The sequence below is a fragment of the Dendrobates tinctorius genome, unplaced genomic scaffold (assembly GCF_039654945.1).
Source record: "Dendrobates tinctorius isolate UK_male_01 unplaced genomic scaffold, ASM3965494v1 ptg000026l, whole genome shotgun sequence".
In the NCBI taxonomy this organism is placed as follows: domain Eukaryota; kingdom Metazoa; phylum Chordata; class Amphibia; order Anura; family Dendrobatidae; genus Dendrobates; species Dendrobates tinctorius.
In genome coordinates, this window is record NW_027361694.1 from 13,185,255 (window position 1) to 13,209,653 (window position 24,399).

At 46.2% G+C, this 24,399-nt stretch overlaps 1 protein-coding gene across 2 annotated transcripts in view; it reads right to left on the reverse strand.

The window, feature by feature from the left end:
* The window catches only part of NALCN (sodium leak channel, non-selective), an 871,910-nt gene extending 851,225 nt beyond the window's left edge, over positions 1 to 20,685 (reverse strand). For both annotated transcript variants that reach the window (XM_073569511.1, XM_073569510.1), the window contains exon 1: positions 20,411 to 20,685. The gene's annotated coding sequence lies outside the window, so the exon portion shown is untranslated. The remainder of the gene's footprint in view (positions 1 to 20,410) is intronic.
* Positions 20,686 to 24,399: the final 3,714 nt, after the last annotated feature.

Below are 24,399 nucleotides of genomic sequence, written 5' to 3' on the forward strand. Positions count from 1 at the left end.
AACAAGCCCACAGGGTTAATAATACCCAGCAGCCACAGCTAAATCTTGCATTCTATACAAAGAGAAAATGCAAAACGTAGTGAGAAAGAGGAAAAAAAAATTCAGTCCACCCCTCCGATGATCCTTCCCCTTCTTCTGGGTCCAAATGGGGGGTTGGTTAGAGGACCAGGAATGTCCCAATCGGAGATCCTTGGGGATCTGGAGTTCCAGTTTCTCGCAGAAGGATGGCAGGTCCTCCTGGGAGCGAAGAATCGCAGATACCCCGTCTCTCCTGGCAGACAGAGGAATGGAACCCCTATCTGTAGGGGATGTTGTGATCCTTCAAAGTGGATAGTAAGGGATGGAGGAGTCTTCTCTTTTGGAGCGTTATACGGGAGAGATCTGGGAACAGTTGGATGACTGTATCTTGATACAGGATCTCCTTCTGGGTTCAGGCCTCCCTCATAATCCTCGCCTTGATTTCAAAGTCATGGAAGCAGCAAATGATGTCTATTGGAAAGAGGAGGACCCCTTGGTACGCAGGGCCCGATGAGCTCTGTCCAGTTTAAAGGGAGTGGATGTTGATTCGACCAGGATGGGAGAGAATATTTCCTGGAGAATAGAATTGATGTTTTCCTGACCATCCGACTCAGGGACTCCCCTCACCCTAATGTTACACCTTCTTCTCCTATTGTCCAAGTCCTCAACTTGAGCCTGCAAGTCTCTGATCACTTTCACCTGCAGAGAAGATGTCTGGTGCAGGGCGGCCACGTTTTATAATTACATCGTGCTCCCCTTCCAAGGAATCCAGTCTGCCTCTCAGAAGCTGCAGGTCCTGTCTCACACATGCAATCTCTGCCCTGCAAGTGTCTTTAACCTCAGATATTAATGCCTTAAAGTCCTCCTTTGAAGAGAAGTGAGAAAGGAATTTCTGCCAACTTAGGGGAACGTGATCATCCAATGAGCTCTCCTCATCATCCGAGGGCCCCTTTATACGATAAGACCCTTCATCAGTGCACGCTTAGCCTACCCCCCCATACAGGCCTTGTATCCTGAGGACTGGGCTGTCAGGGCTGTATCCAGGGAGGGAGCATGAAGGTGAAGGTAGTGGATGCTCTCCTTGGTGTAATGAGCTGTGTCCAGGGCTGCACTATGGAGGTCATGAGGGGAGGACTCCTGCAATGATCCAGCAGGGAAGCAAAGGGAAGGAGCATCGCCTAGATGTGAGGACTCAGCCTCCACACTCCCTTCCCACATCTCGACCTGAAGGCTCCTCACTGCACAGCCCGGTGCCCACTCCAATGTCCTCCTCCGGCTCCTGAGCCTGCATCTGTGGAAGGCAAGATGGTGCCCGGGTTCCTGTAGCATCCTGGTCCAAGGCCATTGCGGAGCCCACGGATGATGCCCCAGGATGTGCCTGGCTCTTGTCATGTTTGGGGCCCATCCGGTGAGTGTTGATAGCATCGGTGCAGGGTGCTTTGGCGGCAACTTTAAAGTGCATGGCGGGAGCTCCTCGCAAGTGTGACAGCTCACTTCGGCATCAGACCACGCCCCTCTTAGGGAATTTAATTTTATGTACAGACAATAATAATTCTGCCTGAACTAATTTTTTTCTCATTTCTCAGTATTTTGGTGCTCCAATGGACAAACATGGCTTTATGTCTTGTAAATCTACAAAGGGATCTGTTTTCTGCACTGATCACAATGTGTTGGTAAAGCCCAAACAAATCTATTACAACACAAATGATGACTGTCAGGCTTCAGTTAGACTTATGCTTATTTTATTTTATACAAGAAATATAGATCATTTTTTTTATCAGCGTGCCAGATCTAATTTTTGTGCATTTTTGGTCATTTGTGTCTTTACAGTTAATGTATCAGTATCAGTTTTTCTCATACACACAAAAAGAAAAACATATTTAAACTTCTATTCATTACATAGTAAGATACAGACAGCACTCATATGACACACAAATGGCATCAGTGTGTAGTCTTTTTATCATGGACCCAAAATTTTGAATAAGCACTGTATGATCGGAGTCATCGATAAAAAGTGGTCATGTCTCCCCAAAAATTTTTTTGCTGAAATGCTCTTGCAAAGGAACACGGATATGTGAACAGTTTCATTCACTAAAATGGGTACATGTTTTATGAGGTACATTAAAAATAAACAACTAAATGAGGCTTTAGGCCAGGGTCACATTAGCGTATGGTATCCTATGTGAGAGCATTGGATGTGATATGGTAATGACCCTCAACTCCTGCTATGCTGCGAGCAGGAGCCGAGTGTCATGCGTCTGTGCTCCGAGCATCTCGCACAGGGAGGATCAGAGCACAGCTGCAGAGGAGGCAGAGAAAGTAATTTTTCCATCTCCTCCATTGCCGGAGTCAGAGTATACTGCAGTGCACAGGCGCTGGACCTCTCTGACCTTTCCCAGCGCCTGAGCACTGCAGTACTCTGCTTTGCCCTCAACAGGGCAGAGCAGTGCATCTGCACCGGAGCTGCGACGGGAAGCAATGAAGAGGACATCATCGCTAGAAGATGGGAGGCGCCGGACCGGACCGCGACACCCATCGAACCCGGGCCGCCCCTGGGTGAGTACAATATAACTCGTTTTTCTTCTCTTTCAGATTACATCGGAGGCTTATCTACAGTATTACAGAATGCTGTAGATAAGCCCCTGATGGTGGTGGCCGCATCTTATAGGGCAAAAAATAGGTGACAGATTCCCTTTAAATAGGAAGTGCATTATTCATCTAATATTTGAACCAACAATGCTGCACATACTCAGTGCAACTGAACCCAGCTGGTCTTCCTGCAGTGGATCAGGAGTCATTCTTTGATTACCGATTCTCTGAATCCAACATCACATCCGTTGCACAAGTAGGCACAAGTTACCTTGCACTAGTGGAGAAGGTACCTATCAACTGTTGGGCTGCACATACCAATTGTCATTGTTATATATGTTTACTTTTATACATATGCTTTATCCGTATCATATATAGGTGCTAGCGAAGTAGTATGCATTGATATCTCCTATTGCTGGACTTGTTATGAAAGCGCTATATGCTCATGTAATAAGTTTGGAGTATCAAATCCTAATGACAGATTTCCTTTAAAGCAGTATTCTCCAACTCCAGTCCTCAAGATCCACCAACAGGTCATGTTTTCAGGATTTCCTTATTATTGCATTTGTGATGGAATTAATGCTTGCGCACATGATGAAATTATCACCTTTGCAATACTAAGGAAATCCTGAAAACTTGACCTGTTGGTGGGTCTCTTGAGGACTGGAGTAGAGAAACACTGCTTTAAAGTGTTTGGGGTTTTTTCAATTAAAAAAACATCAGAAAAGTTTCCATTACTACCCTTTTTCCAAAGAAAATGATTAAACTAAGCTTTTCTATTGTTTTGTTTGTAAAAGTCTGATCTATGAAAATATAAGATGAATTTGAGCGATAAACGGCATTAAAAAAAAAATACTGAAATGCCTGAAATTATGTTTTTCAGTCACTGCTCCCCACCTCTAAAATTGGGTTAAAAACAATCCAATCATTGTATGCTAAAAACATGCTCTCATACAGTTTCATTAATTTCAAATTTTCTAGTCATTAATATAGAAAAAAAAAACTTTTTAGTACTTTTTTGTTCACATGAATATATAAAGTGTTTTGGCATCGCTGTAATAGTACTTATATGAAGAGTAATTTTGCCACACAATAAGCACCGTAAAAACAAAACCCAAAACACGTGACGGAATTGTATTTTTTTCACCCCTCTTAAAGAGGTTATCTGGGAATTTATATTGATGGCGGATAGTACGGGTTGACACTGTTGTACCCTCGGACTGCAGGGCAGCTTGAACTTGTTTGGATGTTAGTCGAGGTTCTTTATCCAACATTCACACAATCTTGTGTTGAAATCTCTTGTCAATTTTTCTTTTCCGGCCACATCTAGAGAGGTTAGCCACAGTGCCATAGGCTTTAAACTTCTTGATGACACTGTGCACGGTAGACACAGGAACATTCAGGTCTTTGGAGATGGACTTGTAGCCTTGAGATTGCTCATGCTTCCTCACAATTTGGTTTCTCAAGTCCTCAGACAGTTCTTTGGTCTTCTTTCTTTTCTCCATGCTCAATGTGGTACACACAAGGACACAGGACAGAGGTTGAGTCAACTTTAATCCATGTCAACTGGCTGCAAGTGTGATTTAGTTATTGCAAACACCTGTTAGGTGCCACAGGTAAGTTACAGGTGCTGTTAATTACACAAATTACTGAAGCATCACATGATTTTTCAAACAGTGCCAATACTTTTGTCCACCCTCTTTTTTATATTTGGTGTGGAATTATATCCAATTTGGCTTTAGGACAATTCTTTTTGTGTTTTTTCATTTAAGACAAATTAAATGAAGCTAATAATACCAAAGAATTTGTGTTTGCAATCATATTCAGGAAGAAATTGAGTATTATCTGACAGAATTGCAGAAGTGTCAATACATTTGGCCACAACTGTAAGGGGCTATGGGGAAATTATACTGTATTGAGGACTGGGTGGGACTTCATATTGTATGATGGGCTGTGGGTACGATAACACTGTAGGGGCCATCATACTGTATGAGGGATGTGGTGACCATACTGTATGGTGGGATGTGGTGGACATTATATTGTATGGGGACCTCTGGGTTCAATCATACCGTATGGGGGCTTCAGAGCCATTACACTGTATTGGGGGCTGTGGTGGATATCTTTCTGTATGTTAGGGGACTATAGTGGACATCTTACTATATACTGAGTGGCCGTGATGGACATCTTATCGTATATCGGGTGCCAGTGGTGGACATCTTACTGTATATTGGGGGGTTATTGTGCCTATACGTTACGGACTGTTGTGGTGACCTATCATACTGTGTAGGAGGACAGTGTGAAGAGGGGGTACAGTTTAGAGCGGGCATAGTGTGAAGGGGGCACAGAATGGATATAGAGAGGGGACAGCATGAAATTGGGGCATAGTATGAAGAGATGTTTGCATGGCAGGGGGGACAATTTGGAGATAAATGGAGTGTAAAGGAATACAGAGGAGAGGGGATAGCCATGGTATAGGTCGTAGTTTGTAAGGACGGACAGTCTGGTGGTTATAGCGGATAATGGCAGACAGTATGGTGGATGTAGCGTATTAAAGGGGTTGTCCGGTCTTGAGCTACAAGTCTGCAGTCACTCTGCATGCTGTGAGGATTATCCAGTGCTTGCAGTGGGTGCGTAACAGCAAGTATGTGATTTGCATTCATGCGGCCATGTGCCAACTAGATGTGTGAGGCCTCGCTCAATGAAAGCGTATTAAGTGAGGCAAATAGTATAGTCGAAATGCACGCACTGTGAGGATTTACAAGTCTGCAGTCACATAGAGTGACTGCAGACTTGTAGCCTCAGACTAGACAACCATTTAAGGGGAACATTGTGGCGGATGTGGCTCATAAGGGCAGACACTGTGGAGACCATATACCATAAGAACCCTATTTAGAGTATGGACAGAAATTTTTATGCAGATGGCGTTTTAATAACACTCTTATTTTTATGGGCATCGTGTCTGGATGTGCTGCAGTAGACCAGAAAAGACGGAAGTCTGCAGAGACGAACTGTGGATTTGAAAAGTCATCATAACGTTTGGACAAGAAGAAGCAGAAAAGAAATTACTTCAATCAGAGAAGATGTGACCTATAAGGTACCTGGATGTAAATGTTTTTGTGGTACTGCCTTCATCTTAACACTGTGATTCATGTATGGTCCAGAGTCTGATGATGGCTTTTAATAACAACTCCTAGTATCTCCATACCATTATTAAAGACATACTGGGAGTTGTGGATTCATGCAATACAAATGTATATGGGGATGACTTGATATTACAACTGATTGCTGTACTAAGCTTGGTTCTTGTACTCAAATACTTATGATAGTTCTGGTGATGTATTCATTTAGTGATAGTGGTTCTGTTGATATATTCATGTACTGATGGTGGTTCTAGTGCCCTATTTATTTACTTTTGTTGGTTCTGGTTCCATATGCATGTACTGTTTGTGTATTTCTAGAGTTCTAATGATGATTTTGTTTCGTACTCTTGTACTGATGATGATTCTAGTGATGAATAAATCAGCAGAACCATCATCACTAGAGCTACTAGCAGTACATGAAAACAGCAACAGAAACACTACTACATGAATATGTCACCAGATCCCCCATCAGAACAGGACTGCATAATCAGAACCACCATCAAGACAGGAATAAGGCACCAGAACCACTATCAGCACAGGAATACGTCACGAGAACCACTATCTGTACAGAAATACGGCACCAGAACCACAATAATTTTTGCTGCAAGCTGTATTTGTGGCATGAAAAACGCAAAAAATCATCAGACATTTATCTATACTGGAGTCTGTCTAGATTCCATTAGGTCATCTACCGAATGCTGAACACCTTAAAGGGGTTTTCCACTACTCGGACAACCCCTTTTCAATCTGAGTGTTTGCTCTGTTAAAATAAAAACACTTACAGTGCCTACAAGTAGTATTCAACCCCCTGCAGATTTAGCAGGTTTACACATTCAGAATTAACTTGGCATTGTGACATTTGGACTGTAGATCAGCCTGGAAGTGTGAAATGCACTGCAGCAAAAAAGAATGTTATTTCTTTGTTTAATTTTTTTTTAAATTGTGAAAAGTTTATTCAGAGGGTCATTTATTATTCAACCCCTCAAACCACCACAATTCTGTTTGGTTCCCCTAAAGTATTAAGAAGTATTTCAGGCACAAAGAACAATGAGCTTCACATGTTTGGATTAATTATCTCTTTTTCCAGCCTTTTCTGACTATTTAAGACCCTCCCCAAACTTGTGAACAGCACTCATACATGGTCAACATGGGAAAGACAAAGGAGCATTCCAAGGCCATCAGAGACAAGATCATGGAGGGTCACAAGGCTGGCAAGGGGTACAAAACCCTTTCCAAGGAGTTGGGCCTACCTGTCTCCACTGTTGGGAGCATCATCCGGAAGTGGAAGGCTTATGGAACTACTGTTAGCCTTCCACGGCCTGGACAGCCTTTGAAAGTTTCCTCCCGTGCCGAGGCCAGGCTTGTCCGAAGAGTCAAGGCTAACCCAAGGACAACAAGGAAGGAGCTCCGGGAAGATCTCATGGCAGTGGGGACATTGGTTTCAGTCAATACCATAAGTAACGTACTCCACCACAATGGTCTCCGTTCCAGACGAGCCCATAAGGTACCTTTACTTTCAAAGCGTCATGTCAAGGCTCATCTACAGTTTGCTCATGATCACTTGGAGGACTCTGAGACAGACTGGTTCAAGGTTCTCTGGTCTGATGAGACCAAGATCGAGATCTTTGGTGCCAACCACACACGTGACGTTTGGAGACTGGATGGCACTGCATACGACCCCAAGAATACCATCCCTACAGTCAAGCATGGTGGTGGCAGCATCATGCTGTGGGGCTGTTTCTCAGCCAAGGGGCCTGGCCATCTGGTCCGCATCCATGGGAAGATGGATAGCACGGCCTACCTGGAGATTTTGGCCAAGAACCTCCGCTCCTCCATCAAGGATCTTAAGATGGGTCGTCATTTCATCTTCCAACAAGACAACGACCCAAAGCACACAGCCAACAAAACCAAGGCCTGGTTGAAGAGGCAAAAAATCAAGGTGTTGGAGTGGCCTAGTCAGTCTCCTGACCTTAACCCAATTGAAAACTTGTGGAAGGAGGTCAAGATTAAAGTCCACATGAGACACCCAAAGAACCTAGATAACTTGGAGAAGATCTGCATGGAGGAGTGGGCCAAGATAACTCCAGAGACCTGTGCCGGCCTGATCAGGTCTTATAAAAGACGATTATTAGCTGTAATTGCAAACAAAGGTTATTCCACAAAATATTAAACCTAGGAGTTGAATAATAATTGACCCACACTTTTATGTTGAAAATTTATTAAAATTTAACTGAGCAACATAACTTTTTGGTTTGTAAGATTTATGCATCTGTTAATAAATCCTGCTCTTGTGTGAAGTTTGAAGGCTCTAACTTATTTGCATCTTATCAAACCTGCTAAATCTGCAGGGGGTTGAATACTACTTGTAGGCACTGTATACTCACGACAGGTTGTTACGTCACACGAGTCCTGCATCCAATTAGCGCCTTTTTCACTGTCCCCTCTTTCGGACATATCGAACATAAACAAAAAGTCAGATAGAAGCCGCTGCCTTGACTTCCTATCGATGTTCAATACGTTTGAAGGTGGAGACAGTAAAAAAGGCGCTGATAACAACCTCATATGAGCCACAGTAGAATGAGTGCTGTCACCAACGGTGCCAACATGGAAGGTGAGTATAACTGTTTTTAATTTAACAGGGATCCAAGAACTATCGTTTCTCCTTGCAGAGAGTGACATGTTAAGCATGCCGAGATGAGGAGACTTAAAGCCGCAATGCTCCACTGGGAAATATGCAAATTGTCTCTTCAGAGAGGAAGAGGACTAGAACTCTAGAGCCACCTATTGCAACTTTTAGGCTGGGTTCACACTAGTGGAACTCTTGCGGAAATTACCGCGAGAGTTCCGGAATTCCATTCCGCGGGAAAATCGCATTTTAAATTCCCGCGATTTTCCTGCAGAAAAACTAGCATTATGCAAGCGTAATTAGCTTGCAAAATGCTAGCGTTTTCCAAGCGATCTGTAGCATCGCTTGGAGAACTGATTGACAGGTTGGTCACACTCGTCAAACATAGTGTTTGACAAGTGTGACCAACTTTTTACTACTGAGGCCGCCTATGCAGCATCAGTAGTAAAAGATAAAATGTAAAAAATAATAAAAAAAAAATAAAAAATGGTGTTATTCTTACCTTCCGACGTCCCGCGCAGCCTTCCCGCCTCTCTCCACGCTCCCGTTCCCAGTAATCCTTTGCGAAAATGCCCGCAATGACGTCCGTTCTCGCGGTCATTCGCAATGACGTTGCGCGAATGACCGCGAGACTTCGCGATCCCGCGAGAACGGACGTCATCGCTCGCAAAGGATTACTGGGACCGGAGCGTGGAGAGAGGCGGGAAGGCTGCGCGGGACGTCGGAAGGTGAGAATAACAATATTTTTTATTTTAAATTCTATTTTTTACAGTGATATGGTACCCAAAGCCCGGAGGACAGTCTCCTCTCCTCCGGACCATGGGTACCATCCGCAATTGTTCTGCTTACTTTTCGCATGGTGTGCACAGCCACATGCGGAAAGTAAGCAGAATAATGCATTCCTATGGGTGCGGGATGCTTATTTTTTGCGTTTTCGCTGCAAAATCGCGCGGTTAAAACCGCCGCGGAAACGCGAAAAAAACACCACGTGTGAACTCAGCCTTAGGATTTCTACTTCCAATAGGTGGCACTAGAATTCTAGTCCTCTTCCTCTCTGAAGAGACAATTTGAATAATTTAACAGGGCAAACACTCAGATTGAGAAGGAGTGGTCTGGGTAGTAGACAACTCTTTAATAAAAACCTAGTGGTCACCATTATAATTGAGCTACATTAGTTTCTATAACTATTCTTGGGTCTTACATTTAAAATATAGGATGTAAGGGATGAATTTTGTTGTTTGCCCCTAGTGTAGTGTAACTGGTTCACAAATAATGAATGATTCTATATCTGTGAAATTGCACCCTCTGTTAAGGCACATACCTAGAGTACACAACTTTTTTTTTTTACTTTTGCTGTTATTATTTGGTAAAAAAGGTAACAATTCTAGTGGAAGTGGTCGCTGGTAATCTGAGCTTGTCATCTGACCCATAAGAGGAGGGTTGCGTTAGGGGTCCGATTACCTTAGTCTCTGACCCATTCTTTTGCTTGGCAGGGGTGGTGGAACACCATTGGCCTCATCTGCCTAGGGCACCAAAATACATTTTCTCGTCCCTGGCGTAGTGTACCTCAGCAGCTCACTAGCTTTCAGTGATACATGATTCCCAGTGCAGTATATTTCAGCAGGTCACTAGTTTACAGTAGTACAGTCCCAGTGCAGCGTGGATCAGTATGTCACTAGTTTACAGTGATATGTCACCAGGGCAGCATTCCTCAGGTCATTAGATTACAGTGGTGCATCCCCAGGGCAGTGTTCATCAGCAGGTCACTAGCTTACAGTGGTACATCCCCAGGGCACTGTTCCTCAGCAGGTCACTAGGTTACAGTGGTGCATCCCCAGGGCAGTGTTCCTTAGCAGGTCACTAGCTTACAGTGGTACATCCTCAGGGCAGTGTTCCTCAGCAGGTCACTAGCTTACAGTGGTACATCCCCAGGGCAGTGTTCCTCAGCAGGTCACTAGGTTACAGTCATACATCCCCAGGGCAGTATTCCTTAGCAGGTCACTAGCTTACAGTGGTGCATCCCCAGGGCAGTGTTCCTCAGCAGGTCACTAGCTTACAGTGGTACAACCCCAGGGCACTGTTCCTCAGCAGGTCACTAGGTTACAGTGGTGCATCCCCAGGGCAGTGTTCCTTAGCAGGTCACTAGCTTACAGTGGTACATCCTCAGGGCAGTGTTCCTCAGCAGGTCACTAGCTTACAGTGGTACATCCCCAGGGCAGTGTTCCTCAGCAGGTCACTAGGTTACAGTGGTAGATCCCCAGGGCAGTATTCCTTAGCAGGTCACTAGCTTACAGTGGTGCATCCCCAGGGCAGTGTTCCTTAGCAGGTCACGAGCTTACAGTGGTACATCCCCAGGGCAGTGTTCCTTAGCAGGTCACTAGATTACAGTGGTGCATCCCCAGGGCAGTGTTCCTTAGCAGGTCACTAGATTACAGTGGTGCATCCCCAGGGCAGTGTTCCTCAGCAGGTCACAAGTAGTGTTGAGCATTCCGATACCGCAAGTATCGGGTATCGGCCGATACTTGCTGTATCGGAATTCCGATACCGACTTCCGATATTTTTTCAATATCGGAAGTCGGCATCGGAATCGGAAGTTCAAAGTTGATTGACAGCCTGACGTCATCATGATGCGCGGTGTGTGCGCATCATGATGCGCCGTCATTTCGGGCCTTCCGGGGGTCTCTGCCGGCCTGCCGGGGGGCTGTGCCGGCCTGCCGGGGGGGCTGTGTGGACTGCCCAGGGTCTGTACCGGCCTGCCGGGGGGCTGTGCCGGCCTGCCGGTGGTCTGTGCACCCTGTGGGGGTCTGTACCGGCCTGCCGGGGGGCTGTGCCGGCCTGCCGGTGGTCTGTGCACCCTGTGGGGGTCTGTACCGGCCTGCCGGGGGGCTGTGCCGGCCTGCCGGTGGTCTGTGCACCCTGTGGGGGTCTGTGCCGGCCTGCCGGGGGGCTGTGCCGGCCTGCCGGGGGGCTGTGCTGATGTCCGGGGGTCTGTGCAAGCATCGTCCGATGGGACTACAAGTCCCATCTGGTGATGCCTGCTACCATGACAGTGATTGACACATTAGCCAATGATGGGACAGTAGTAGTCCCATCATCCGGCTAATGTGTTAAATGTTAAAAAAAAAAAAAAAAATACTACATACATACTACATGCATGCTACATACATACTACATGCTACATACATACTACATACATACTACATACATACTACATACATACCACATATATACTACATACATACTACATACATAACACATATATACTACATACATACTACATACATACTACATACACTCACTGGCCACTTTATTAGGTACACCATGCTAGTAACGGGTTGGACCCCCTTTTGCCTTCAGAACTGCCTCAATTCTTCGTGGCAGAGATTCAACAAGGTGCTGGAAGCATTCCTCAGAGATTTTGGACCATATTGACATGATGGCATCACACAGTTGGCGCAGATTTGTCGGCTGCACATCCCTGATGCGAATCTCCCGTTCCACCACATCCCAAAGATGCTCTATTGGATTGAGATCTGGTGACTGAGGAGGCCATTTGAGTACAGTGAACTCATTGTCATGTTCAAGAAACCAATCTGAGATGATTCGAGCTTTATGACATGGCGCATTATCCTGCTGAAAATAGCCATCAGATGTTGGGTACATTGTGGTCATAAAGGGATGGACATGGTCAGCAACAATACTCAGGTAGGCTGTGGCGTTGCAACGATGCTCAATTGGTACCAAGGGGCCCAAAGAGTGCCAAGAAAAAATTCCCCACACCATGACACCACCACCACCAGCCTGAACCGTTGATACAAGGCAGGATGGATCCATGCTTTCATGTTGTTTACGCCAAATTCTGACCCTACCATCCGAATGTCGCAGCAGAAATCGAGACTCATCAGACCAGGCAACGTTTTTCCAATCTTCTACTGTCCAATTTCGATGAGCTTGTGCAAATTGTAGCCTCAGTTTCCTGTTCTTAGCTGAGAGGAGTGGTACCCAGTGTGGTCTTCTGCTGCTGTAGCCCATCTGCCTCAAAGTTCGACGCATTGTGCGTTCAGAGATGCTCTTCTGCCTACCTTGGTTGTAACGGGTGGCAATTTGAGTCACTGTTGCCTTTCTATCAGCTCGAACCAGTCTGCCCATTCTCCTCTGACCTCTGGCATCAACAAGGCATTTCCGGCCACAGAACTGCCGCTCACTGGATTTTTTTTCTTTTTCGGACCATTCTCTGTAAACCCTAGAGATGGTTGTGCGTGAAAATCCCAGTAGATCAGCAGTTTCTGAAATACTCAGACCAGCCCTTCTGGCACCAACAATCATGCCACGTTCAAAGGCACTCAAATCACCTTTCTTCCCCATACTGATGCTCGGTTTGAACTGCAGGAGATTGTCTTGACCATGTCTACATGCCTAAATGCACTGAGTTGCCGCCATGTGATTGGCTGATTAGAAATTAAGTCTTAACACACAGTTGGACAGGTGTACCTAATAAAGTGGCCAGTGAGTGTATATACTACATGCATGCTACATACACTCACTGGCCACTTTATTAGGTACACCATGCTAGTAAGGGGTTGGACCCCCTTTTGCCTTCAGAACTGCCTCAATTCTTCGTGGCAGAGATTCAACAAGGTGCTGGAAGCATTCCTCAGAGATTTTGGACCATATTGACATGATGGCATCACACAGTTGGCGCAGATTTGTCGGCTGCACATCCCTGATGCGAATCTCCCGTTCCACCACATCCCAAAGATGCTCTATTGGATTGAGATCTGGTGACTGAGGAGGCCATTTGAGTACAGTGAACTCATTGTCATGTTCAAGAAACCAATCTGAGATGATTCGAGCTTGATGACATGGCGCATTATCCTGCTGAAAGTAGCCATCAGATGTTGGGTACATTGTGGTCATAAAGGGATGGACATGGTCAGCAACAATACTCAGGTAGGCTGTGGCGTTGCAACGATGCTCAATTGGTACCAAGGGGCCCAAAGAGTGCCCAGAAAAAATTTCCCACACCATGACACCACCACCACCAGCCTGAACCGTTGATACAAGGCAGGATGGATCCATGCTTTCATGTTGTTTACGCCAAATTCTGACCCTACCATCCGAATGTCGCAGCAGAAATCGAGACTCATCAGACCAGGCAACGTTTTTCCAATCTTCTACTGTCCAATTTCGATGAGCTTGTGCAAATTGTAGCCTCAGTTTCCTGTTCTTAGCTGAGAGGAGTGGTACCCAGTGTGGTCTTCTGCTGCTGTAGCCCATCTGCCTCAAAGTTCGACGCACTGTGCGTTCAGAGATGCTCTTCTGCCTACCTTGGTTGTAACGGGTGGCAATTTGAGTCACTGTTGCCTTTCTATCAGCTCGAACCAGTCTGCCCATTCTCCTCTGACCTCTGGCATCAACATGGCATTTCCGGCCACAGAACTGCCGCTCACTGGATTTTTTTTCTTTTTCGGACCATTCTCTGTAAACCCTAGAGATGGTTGTGCGTGAAAATCCCAGTAGATCAGCAGTTTCTGAAATTCTCAGACCAGCCCTTCTGGCACCAACTATCATGCCACGTTCAAAGGCACTCAAATCACCTTTCTTCCCCATACTGATGCTCGGTTTGAACTGCAGGAGATTGTCTTGACCATGTCTACATGCATAAATGCACTGAGTTGCCGCCATGTGATTGGCTGATTAGAAATTAAGTCTTAACACACAGTTGGACAGGTGTACCTAATAAAGTGGCCAGTGAGTGTACATACTACATACATACTACATATATACTACATACATACTACATGCTACATACATACTACATATATGCTACATACATACTACATATATACTACATGCATGCTACATACATACTACATGCTACATACATACTACATATATGCTACATACATACTACATATATACTACATGCATGCTACATACATACTGCATGCTACATACATACTACATGCTACATACATACCACATATATACTACATACATACTACATGCATGCTACATGCTACATACATACCACATACATACTACATACATACTACATACATACTACATGCTACATACATACTACATATATACTACATGCATGCTACATACATACTACATGCTACATACATACTACATATATACTACATGCATGCTACATACATACTGCATGCTACATGCATGCTACATACATACTACATACATACTACATGCTACATACATACCACATATATACTACATACATACTACATACAATACATTCATACAATACATACATAGACATACAGTACATATAACATAGAGTAACATACTTACCAATACTTGTCACATTGTTCCCCGAAGCCATTGTCTTTTACGGAATAAATATTAACATAACAAACCACAAAAATACTCACCCACGATCCGAAGCAGTCCACGAGTGTGTCCCACGACGATCTTGGGTAGAGAACTGCAGCATCAGCTGTTGCTGCCGTTCTCTACGGGCTGCAGGAATCCAATGACGGAAGGTAGGTATCCTTCCGCACTGTATTCCTCCGCCACTTAAAAAAAAAAAAAGTCCCTAGTCTCACTTTATGCCATTGCTGCGTGGGAATTTCCCACACAGCAATGGCATAAAGTGAGACTAGGGACTTTTTTTTTTTTAAGTGGCGGAGGAATACAGTGCGGAAGGATACCTACCTTCCGTCATTGGATTCCTGCAGCCCGTAGAGAACGGCAGCAACAGCTGATGCTGCAGTTCTCTACCCAAGATCGTCGTGGGACACACTCGTGGACTGCTTCGGATCGTGGGTGAGTATTTTTGTGGTTTGTTATGTTAATATTTATTCCGTAAAAGACAATGGCTTCGGGGAACAATGTGACAAGTATTGGTAAGTATGTTACTCTATGTTATATGTACTGTATGTCTATGTATGTATTGTATGAATGTATTGTATGTAGTATGTATGTAGTATATATGTGGTATGTATGTAGCATGTAGTATGTATGTAGTATGTATGTAGCATGCATGTAGCATGCAGTATGTATGTAGCATGCATGTAGTATATATGTAGTATGTATGTAGCATGTAGTATGTATGTAGCATGCATGTAGTATATATGTAGTATGTATGTAGTATATATGTGGTATGTATGTAGCATGTAGTATGTATGTAGCATGCAGTATGTATGTAGCATGCATGTAGTATATATGTAGTATGTATGTAGCATGTAGTATGTATGTAGCATGTAGTATGTATGTAGCATGCAGTATGTATGTAGCATGCATGTAGTATATATGTAGTATGTATGTAGCATATATGTAGTATGTATGTAGTATGTATGTAGCATGCATGTAGTATATATGTAGTATGTATGTAGCATATATGTAGTATGTATGTAGCATGTAGTATATATGTAGTATGCATGTTGCATGCATGTAGTATATATGTAGTATGCATGTTGCATGCATGTAGTATATATGTAGTATGCATGTTGCATGCATGTAGTATATATGTAGTATGTATGTTGCATGTAGTATATATGTAGTATGTATGTTGCATGTAGTATATATGTAGTATGAATGTAGCATGTATGTAGTATGTAGTATGAATGTAGCATGTATGTAGTATGCATGTTGTATGTATGTAGCATGTAATTTTTTTTTTTTTTTTTTTTTACATTCAACACATTAGCCGGATGATGGGACTACTACTGTCCCATCATTGGCTAATGTGTCAATCACTGTCATGGTAGCAGGCATCGCCCGATGGGACTTGTAGTCCCATCGGACGATGCCTGCACAGACCCCCGAAGCCTGCACAGCCCCCCGGCAGGCCGGCACAGCCCCCCGGAGCCTGCACAGCCCCCCGGCAGGCCGGCACAGCCCCCCGGCAGGCCGGCACAGCCCACCGGAGCCTGCACAGCCCCCCTGGCAGGCCGGCACAGCCCCCCGGCAGGCCGGCACAGACCACCGGAGCCTGCACAGACCCCCTGGCAGGCCGGCACAGCCCCCCGAAAGGCCCGTACAGACCCCAGAGAGGCTGTACAAGGGAAAAACAGGATTTTTCTTATTCCGATACCGGAAGTCCCATAGACTTGAATGGGACTTCCGGTATCGGAATCGGCGATACCGATACTTTTTTTTAAGATCGGCCGATCCATTAAGATCCGATACTTTGAAGTATCGGACGGTATCGCTCAACTCTAGTCACAAGCTTACAGTGGTACATACCCAAGCAATGTTCCTTAGCAGGTCACTAGGTTACAGTGGTGCATCCCCAGGGCAATGTTCCTCAGCAGGTCACTAGGTTACAGTGGTACATCCCCAAGCAGTGTTCCTCAGCAGGTCACTAGGTTACAGTGGTACATCCCCAGGGCAGTGTTCCTTAGCAGGTCACTAGGTTACAGTGGTACATCCCCAGGGCAGTGTTCCTTAGCAGGTCACTAGGTTACAGTGGTACATCCCCAGGGCACTGTTCCTTAGCAGGTCACTAGCTTACAGTGGTACATCCCCAGGGCACTGTTCCTTAGCAGGTCACTAGCTTACAGTGGTACATCCCCAGGGCACTGTTCCTTAGTAGGTCACTAGCTTACAGTGGTGCAATCCCCAGGGCAGTGTTCCTCAGCAGGTCACCAGCTTACAGTGGTACATACCCAAGCAATGTTCCTCAGCAGGTCACTAGGTTAGAGTGGTGCATCCCCAGGGCATTGTTCCTCAGCAGATCACTAGGTTACTGTGGTACATCCCCAAGCAGTGTTCCTCAGCAGGTCACTAGGTTACAGTGGTACATCCCCAGGGCAGTGTTCCTTAGCAGGTCACTGGGTTACAGTGGTGCATCCCCAGGGCAGTGTTCCTCAGAAGGTTATTAGATTACAGTGGTACATCCTCAGGGCAGTGTTCCTCAGCAGGTCACTAGCTTACAGTGGTACATCCCCAGGGCAGTGTTCCCCAGCAGTTCACTAGGTTAGGGTCCTGTTACACATAGTGACGCTCCAGCGATCCTGACAACGACACGACCTGGTAAGGATCGCTGGTACGTCGCGACATGGTCGATAGTAAGCTGTCAAACAGGCAGATCTATTCAACGACGGAGCAACGATACGGCGATCCGTATAACGACCTCGGCGGTCGTTGGGACCTTGTAACACAGCAGCTATTCTGACGACTCACGCCTGCGTCCTGCGTCGCCAACGAGGTCGCTCGTCGGCGTCAAACACAGCGATGCACGCTGGCCAGCGAGACGCCAACGATCAAAAAATGGCTTAGGACATTCGAGCACGATCAGCGATATCCAGTGGGGGGGACGGTCGCTGCTATGTGTCACACGTAGCGAGATCGCTGGCGAGGTTGCTGTTGCATCACAAAATCGGTGACTTTTCAGCGATCTCGCTAACGATCTCATTATGTGAGATGGGGCCTTTACAGTGCTACATCCCCAGGGCAGTGCTCCCCAGCAGGTCACTAGCTTACAGTGCTACATCCCCAGGGCAGTGTTCCTCAGCAGGTCACTAGGTTACAGTGGTACATCCCCAGGGCAGTTGTTCCCCGGCAGGTCACTAGCTTACAGTGGTACATCCTCAGGGCAGTGTTCCTCAGCAGGTCACTAGCTTACAGTGGTACATCCCCAGGGCAGTTGTTCCCCGGCAGGTCACTAGCTTACAGTGCTACATCCCCAGGGCAGTGTTCCTCAGCAGGTCACTAGGTTACAGTGGTACATCCCCAGGGCAGTTGCTCCCCGGCAGGTCACTAGCTTACAGTGCTACATCCCCAGGGCAGTGTTCCTCAGCAGGTCACTAGCTTACAGTGGTGCATTCCCAGGGCAGTTGTTCCCCGGCAGGTCACTAGGTTACAGTGGTACATCCTCAGGGCAGTGTTCCTCAGCAGGTCACTAGCTTACAGTGGTGCATTCCCAGGGCAGTTGTTCCCCGGCAGGTCACTAGGTTACAGTGGTACATCCCCAGGGCAGTGCTCCTCAGCAGATCACTAGGTTACAGTCATACATCCCCAGGGCACTGTTCCTTAGCAGGTCACTAGCTTACAGTGGTGCAATCCCCAGGGCAGTGTTCCTCAGCAGGTCACCAGCTTACAGTGGTACATACCCAAGCAATGTTCCTCAGCAGGTCACTAGGTTAGAGTGGTGCATCCCCAGGGCATTGTTCCTCAGCAGATCACTAGGTTACTGTGGTACATCCCCAAGCAGTGTTCCTCAGCAGGTCACTAGGTTACAGTGGTACATCCCCAGGGCAGTGTTCCTTAGCAGGTCACTGGGTTACAGTGGTGCATCCCCAGGGCAGTGTTCCTCAGAAGGTTATTAGATTACAGTGGTACATCCTCAGGGTAGTGTTCCTCAGCAGGTCACTAGCTTACAGTGGTACATCCCCAGGGCAGTGTTCCCCAGCAGTTCACTAGGTTAGGGTCCTGTTACACATAGTGACGCTCCAGCGATCCTGACAACGACACGACCTGGTAAGGATCGCTGGTACGTCGCGACATGGTCGATTGTAAGCTGTCAAACAGGCAGATCTATTCAACGACGGAGCAACGATACGGCGATCCGTATAACGACCTCGGCGGTCGTTGGGACCTTGTAACACAGCAGCTATTCTGACGACTCACGCCTGCGTCCCTGAGTTCTGCGTCGCCAACGAGGTCGCTCGTCGGCGTCAAACACAGCGATGCACGCTGGCCAGCGAGACGCCAACGATCAAAAAATGGCTTAGGACATTCGAGCACGATCAGCGATATCCAGTGGGGGGGACGGTCGCTGCTATGTGTCACACGTAGCGAGATCGCTGGCGAGGTTGCTGTTGCATCACAAAATCGGTGACTTTTCAGCGATCTCGCTAACGATCTCATTATGTGAGATGGGGCCTTTACAGTGCTACATCTCCAGGGCAGTGCTCCCCAGCAGGTCACTAGCTTACAGTGCTACATCCCCAGGGCAGTGTTCCTCAGCAGGTCACTAGGTTACAGTGGTACATCCCCAGGGCAGTTGCTCCCCGGCAGGTCACTAGGTTACAGTGGTACATCCTCAGGGCAGTGTTCCTCAGCAGGTCACTAGCTTACAGTGGTACATCCCCAGGGCAGTTGTTCCCCGGCAGGTCACTAGCTTACAGTGCTACATCCCCAGGGCAGTGTTCCTCAGCAGGTCACTAGGTTACAGTGGTACATCCCCAGGGCAGTTGCTCCCCGGCAGGTCACTAGGTTACAGTGGTACATCCTCAGGGCAGTGTTCCTCAGCAGGTCACTAGCTTACAGTGGTACATCCCCAGGGCAGTTGTTCCCCGGCAGGTCACTAGGTTACAGTGGTACATCCTCAGGGCAGTGTTCCTCAGCAGGTCACTAGCTTACAGTGGTGCATTCCCAGGGCAGTTGTTCCCCGGCAGGTCACTAGGTTACAGTGGTACATCCCCAGGGCAGTGCTCCTCAGCAGATCACTAGGTTACAGTCATACATCCCCAGGGCAGTGGTCCTGAGCAGGTCATTAGATTACAGTGCTAAATCCCCTGGGCAGTGCTCCTCAGCAGGTCACTAGTTTACAGTGGTACATCCCCAGGGCAGTGCTCCTCAGCAGGTCACATGACCAGCCTGGCTTCCCTGCACAGTGCCAGGAGCGCACGTCTCGCCTGCTGCAGCTGAACTTTGCACTCCCCGCGTCTCCTCCTACTCCCCGCGAATAACTTGGATGCTGCAGCTGGTAGCTCAGTCGCCATGACAACCGCTGTGATTTGGGGGAGGGGACCGGAGTGCTGTATCCTTCACCTGTAGCTGCGCTCACACATATTATCTAAACCAGAGAGATGGCCCCTGCACACAGCGCTAATGTCCCGAGCACATGACGTCCACAGCAATGTACACAGCCCACTGTACTATGGAAGGCAGCACACAGACACACTGACGAGCACAGGGCCTGGAGCCTGCTCTCCCAGTACCACCCAATATACCATCAGCGTGGAACTACCCACAACACACCAGGGGACGGGCAGCAAACATAGCACACAGCAGCGGGCACAGGAGATGAGCGGTACCACAGAGAGGAGGGGGGAGGACCACCTACCTAGTGCTCTGGAGACATCCGCGGGGCTGCTCTGGTGGCGGCTCCTCACTCTCAGCTGTCAGTCTGGGGAGCAGGTGATGCGACGGCGTGTGCGCGGCTCCTTCCTCTGTACAGCGGAGGAGAGGGGCTGCTCACTGCACGCTCCTTCCTGTCAGCAGGCTCACAGCCACACAGCTGGGCTCTGCTCCTGTGGAGGGCGTAGGGACACAATTCCCTAGCGTCCACATATGCCCAGTAGAGTGAGGAGCATGTCTGCCTGCATCCAGTCCATCTCTGTCCACTTCTATTTATCTATCCCGTATCCATCTATCTATCCATCTATCCCATATCTATCTATCTATCTATCTATCCCGTATCCATCTATCTATCTATTCCATATCTATCCAATATCTATCTATCCCATATCTATCTATCTATCCCATATCTATCTATCCATCTATCTATCCCATATCTATCTATTCCATATCTATCCATCCCATATCTATCTATCTATCTATCTATCTCATATCTATATATCTATCCCATTTCTATCTATCCTTCCCATCTATCCCATATCTATCTATCTATCTATCTGTCTATCCCATATCTATCTATCCATCTATCTATCTATCCCATATCTATCTATCTATCTATCTATCCCATATCTATCTATCAGGGGCAGACACTGACAGCTTGGGGCCCCTGTGCAAGAAATGTGTCTGGGCCCCCTTCCTTTCATGGCGACAAAGCTACACACACATACATGTATAAGTATTACATATTCTTTTATTATTTATATTACCATCCCTTATTATACAGTGCCCTCTCTTGTTATGTACAGTTCCGTCCCTTACATATTGTATTACATAGAGCCCTGTTTTTTATTACATACCGCCCTGTCGTGTTAGGCCTCTTTCACACTTCAGTTTTTTGCATCAGTTCAAATCCGCCAAAAAGTCAGACAAGCGGATCCGTTCTTAACAGATGTGAACGGATGGCACAGGATCCGTTTTCAGACAGATCCTGAAAATGAGGAAATTTAAAGGAAATGCTGGCTGGGAAGGAGAGAGAGAGAGAGAGTGACTGGAGGATCCTCCAGAGAAAAGAACGTTACAAGCTCCGTTTTGAAATCTTTGAGGATGGTGACGGACAGCAACTTTTGGCGGATCCTCAAAAAAAACGGATGCAACGGACAGCAATCCGTCACAATCTGCCATTAATGCAAGTCAATGGGGAAAAAAACGGATCCTCAAAAAAAATTGAGGATCCGTTTTTTTTCAAAACCTGGCGGATTGTGACTGATTGTAAAAAACTGAAGTGTGAAAGAGGCCTTAGCTGTATAATGCAATGATGGCTGATGGAGCATGGGAAAGCTTCCTTTCTAATGGAGGAGCTGATGGACTGGTCGTCTGGTCACCAGCTGCTCCATCAGTAGTCATTTTATATCTAAAAAAAAGAGTGAGCACTGTGAATAACAAAATTAACAAGAATACAGTAAGAGACATCACTGTACATAACAGCAGAGGAAGCTATATAATAAGGGATAGCACCATACATAACTAGAGAGGATGGTATGTAATAAGGGACAGTGTTATACATAATAAAAGAGAAAACTATGTAACTGAGGATGTTGTTATACATAATAAGTGAGTACTAAGGGACTGTGTTATACATATTTAGCGATAATAATGTCCTCCATCTCCCTCTGTTCCTAAGTCCATTATAAGTCCCCTTTCCTCCCATCCCAATCCCCTACACCCCTCATTGTCCTCCCCCCCGCATCATTGCACTCTTCACCACCTCCATCATTGCTTTCTCCCCCACCACCCCATCATTGCCCATTACACCACCTCCATCATTGCTTTTTTCTCCCCACCACCCCATCATTGCCCTTTCCACCAACTCCATCATTGCCTTCACCCCCACCTCCATCATTGCCTTCTCCCCCACCCCCATCATTGCCCTTTCCACCACCTCCATCATTGCCTTCTCCCCCCCACAACCCCCATCATTTCCCTTTCCACCACCTCCATAATTTCCTCCTGCCCCACCATCCCCATCATTTCCCATTCCACCACACACACAAAGCACCGCTCAAATCTCCACCCTCTCCCCGGCAGCTTCCTCTCTCTGATACAGCCAGCCGCTGAATGATGACGTCATCCAGCGGCGCTGCTGTGTGAGAGAGACAGGACGCGCGGGCAGGAAGCATTACAGATCGCCGCAGCTCCACTGCCATTTTCTCTTGTAGGCAGTGAAGCTGCAGGGATCTCTCCCTGCCTGCCGTACGTGAGGGCAATCTGGCCAGGGGCCCCCTGGAGCCTCGGGGCCAGATAAACAGGCCAGATTGCCCTCATTATTAGCCACCCTGCAGGGGCCCAGCTCAGGCCCCTTTGCAGCCGCATAGGCTGCACATGCGGTATGTCTGCCCATGCTATTTATCTATCTATCCCATATCTATCTATCATCTATTGATCTATCTATCTATCTATCTATCTATCTATCTATCTATCCCATATCTATCTATATATCATCTATCTATCCCATCTATTCCATATCTATCTATCTATATATCAGCTATCTATCTATCTATCTATCTATCTATCTAGTGACATGTTTGTCCAAAATTGTAGGCTGGTGGCCCAGAAGTGGCTTTTGTACGGTAGATCAGGGACCCATCAGGGGGAGGTCACCTTGCCACAGTTGATGGGCTTACATGAATTGGCCAATTTGTGCACTAAGAACCTTCATTTTGATCTTACTGTAAGTTTTAAAACAAAATTTTTGAAAAAAATATTTTTGAGGATTATTATCCAGATTGATTTGTTTTAATGTGTTTCTGTGTTTTCACATGGCCTAGATTCATGCACATGTGCTGCTGTATTCTTTTTGTCTATATTGTGCAGTTTTTGCAGCTTGCACGTGTTCACATTACGAGGTGCTGGTCGGTTCTATCTATCTATCTATCTATCCCATATCTATCTATCTATCTATCTATCTATCTATCTATCTATCTATCTATCTATCTATCTATCTATCCCATATCTATCTATCTATCTATCTATCCCATATCTATCTATCTATCTATCTATCAGTCTATATCCACGTCTATCCTATCTAAGGCCCTCTTCACACGTCTGTACAATACCAGTACCGGAAAAAAACCTTACAGGTGTCACCAGTGTATTGGATCAGCGCGCCATCAGTGTGCCATCCGTTTTTTTCTGGTATGGCTTAAGAAACATCAGTTCCAAAGCTTCTATACTTGTAATGCTAAACCCGTACATCACACGGATTACACAGACGCCATCTGTGTGCTATACGTGTTTTACATGGACCCATTGACTTGTATTGGCACTTGTCATCTGTGCTGCTGATAAAAAACAGAGATGTGTGCTGCACCATAGATTATAATGGGTACGTGTGGTATCCGTGTAAAAACAGATAAAACACGTGCTGGAAATACGGACATGTGAGAAGGGGCCTAAGCTGTAGTCAGTTTGCCGTCCTAGACCTATCTCTTCATTTATTGTCAGGAGCACATTAAAACCACCTTTGTTACAGTAAAAAAAAGGCTCCTGTCAAGAGTAGGAAAACAACCATTGTGAGCCCGATTCATCAGCGCTTTTATGCCAGTGTATTGATGTAAAAAGCTTAGAAAAAGTCGTATAATTTTGGTGCAACATAAATCTGTGCTAAAATGTTGTGATTTTTGGCATTCCACACCATTTTCATCAAAGTCTGACAAAGTGTGCTTTGTAGAAGTATCAAGATAGCGGTGACAGGGCCTTCATCAGGCCACTTTCAGCAATGGCATCGTGCTAGCACTCCATGATTACAGAAGCAGATCGCCCAATTTTATTAAGAGCAGAAAGAGGGACAAATCATGCAGCGTCCTACGCAAATTTTGGCCGCACTACATGCCACACCCATTTACCATTACTTTCTACCCTTTCAGGAGGGGATGTCAGTGAGGCGGTGGCAGTGAGGGACATTCAGCAGACTCCTTA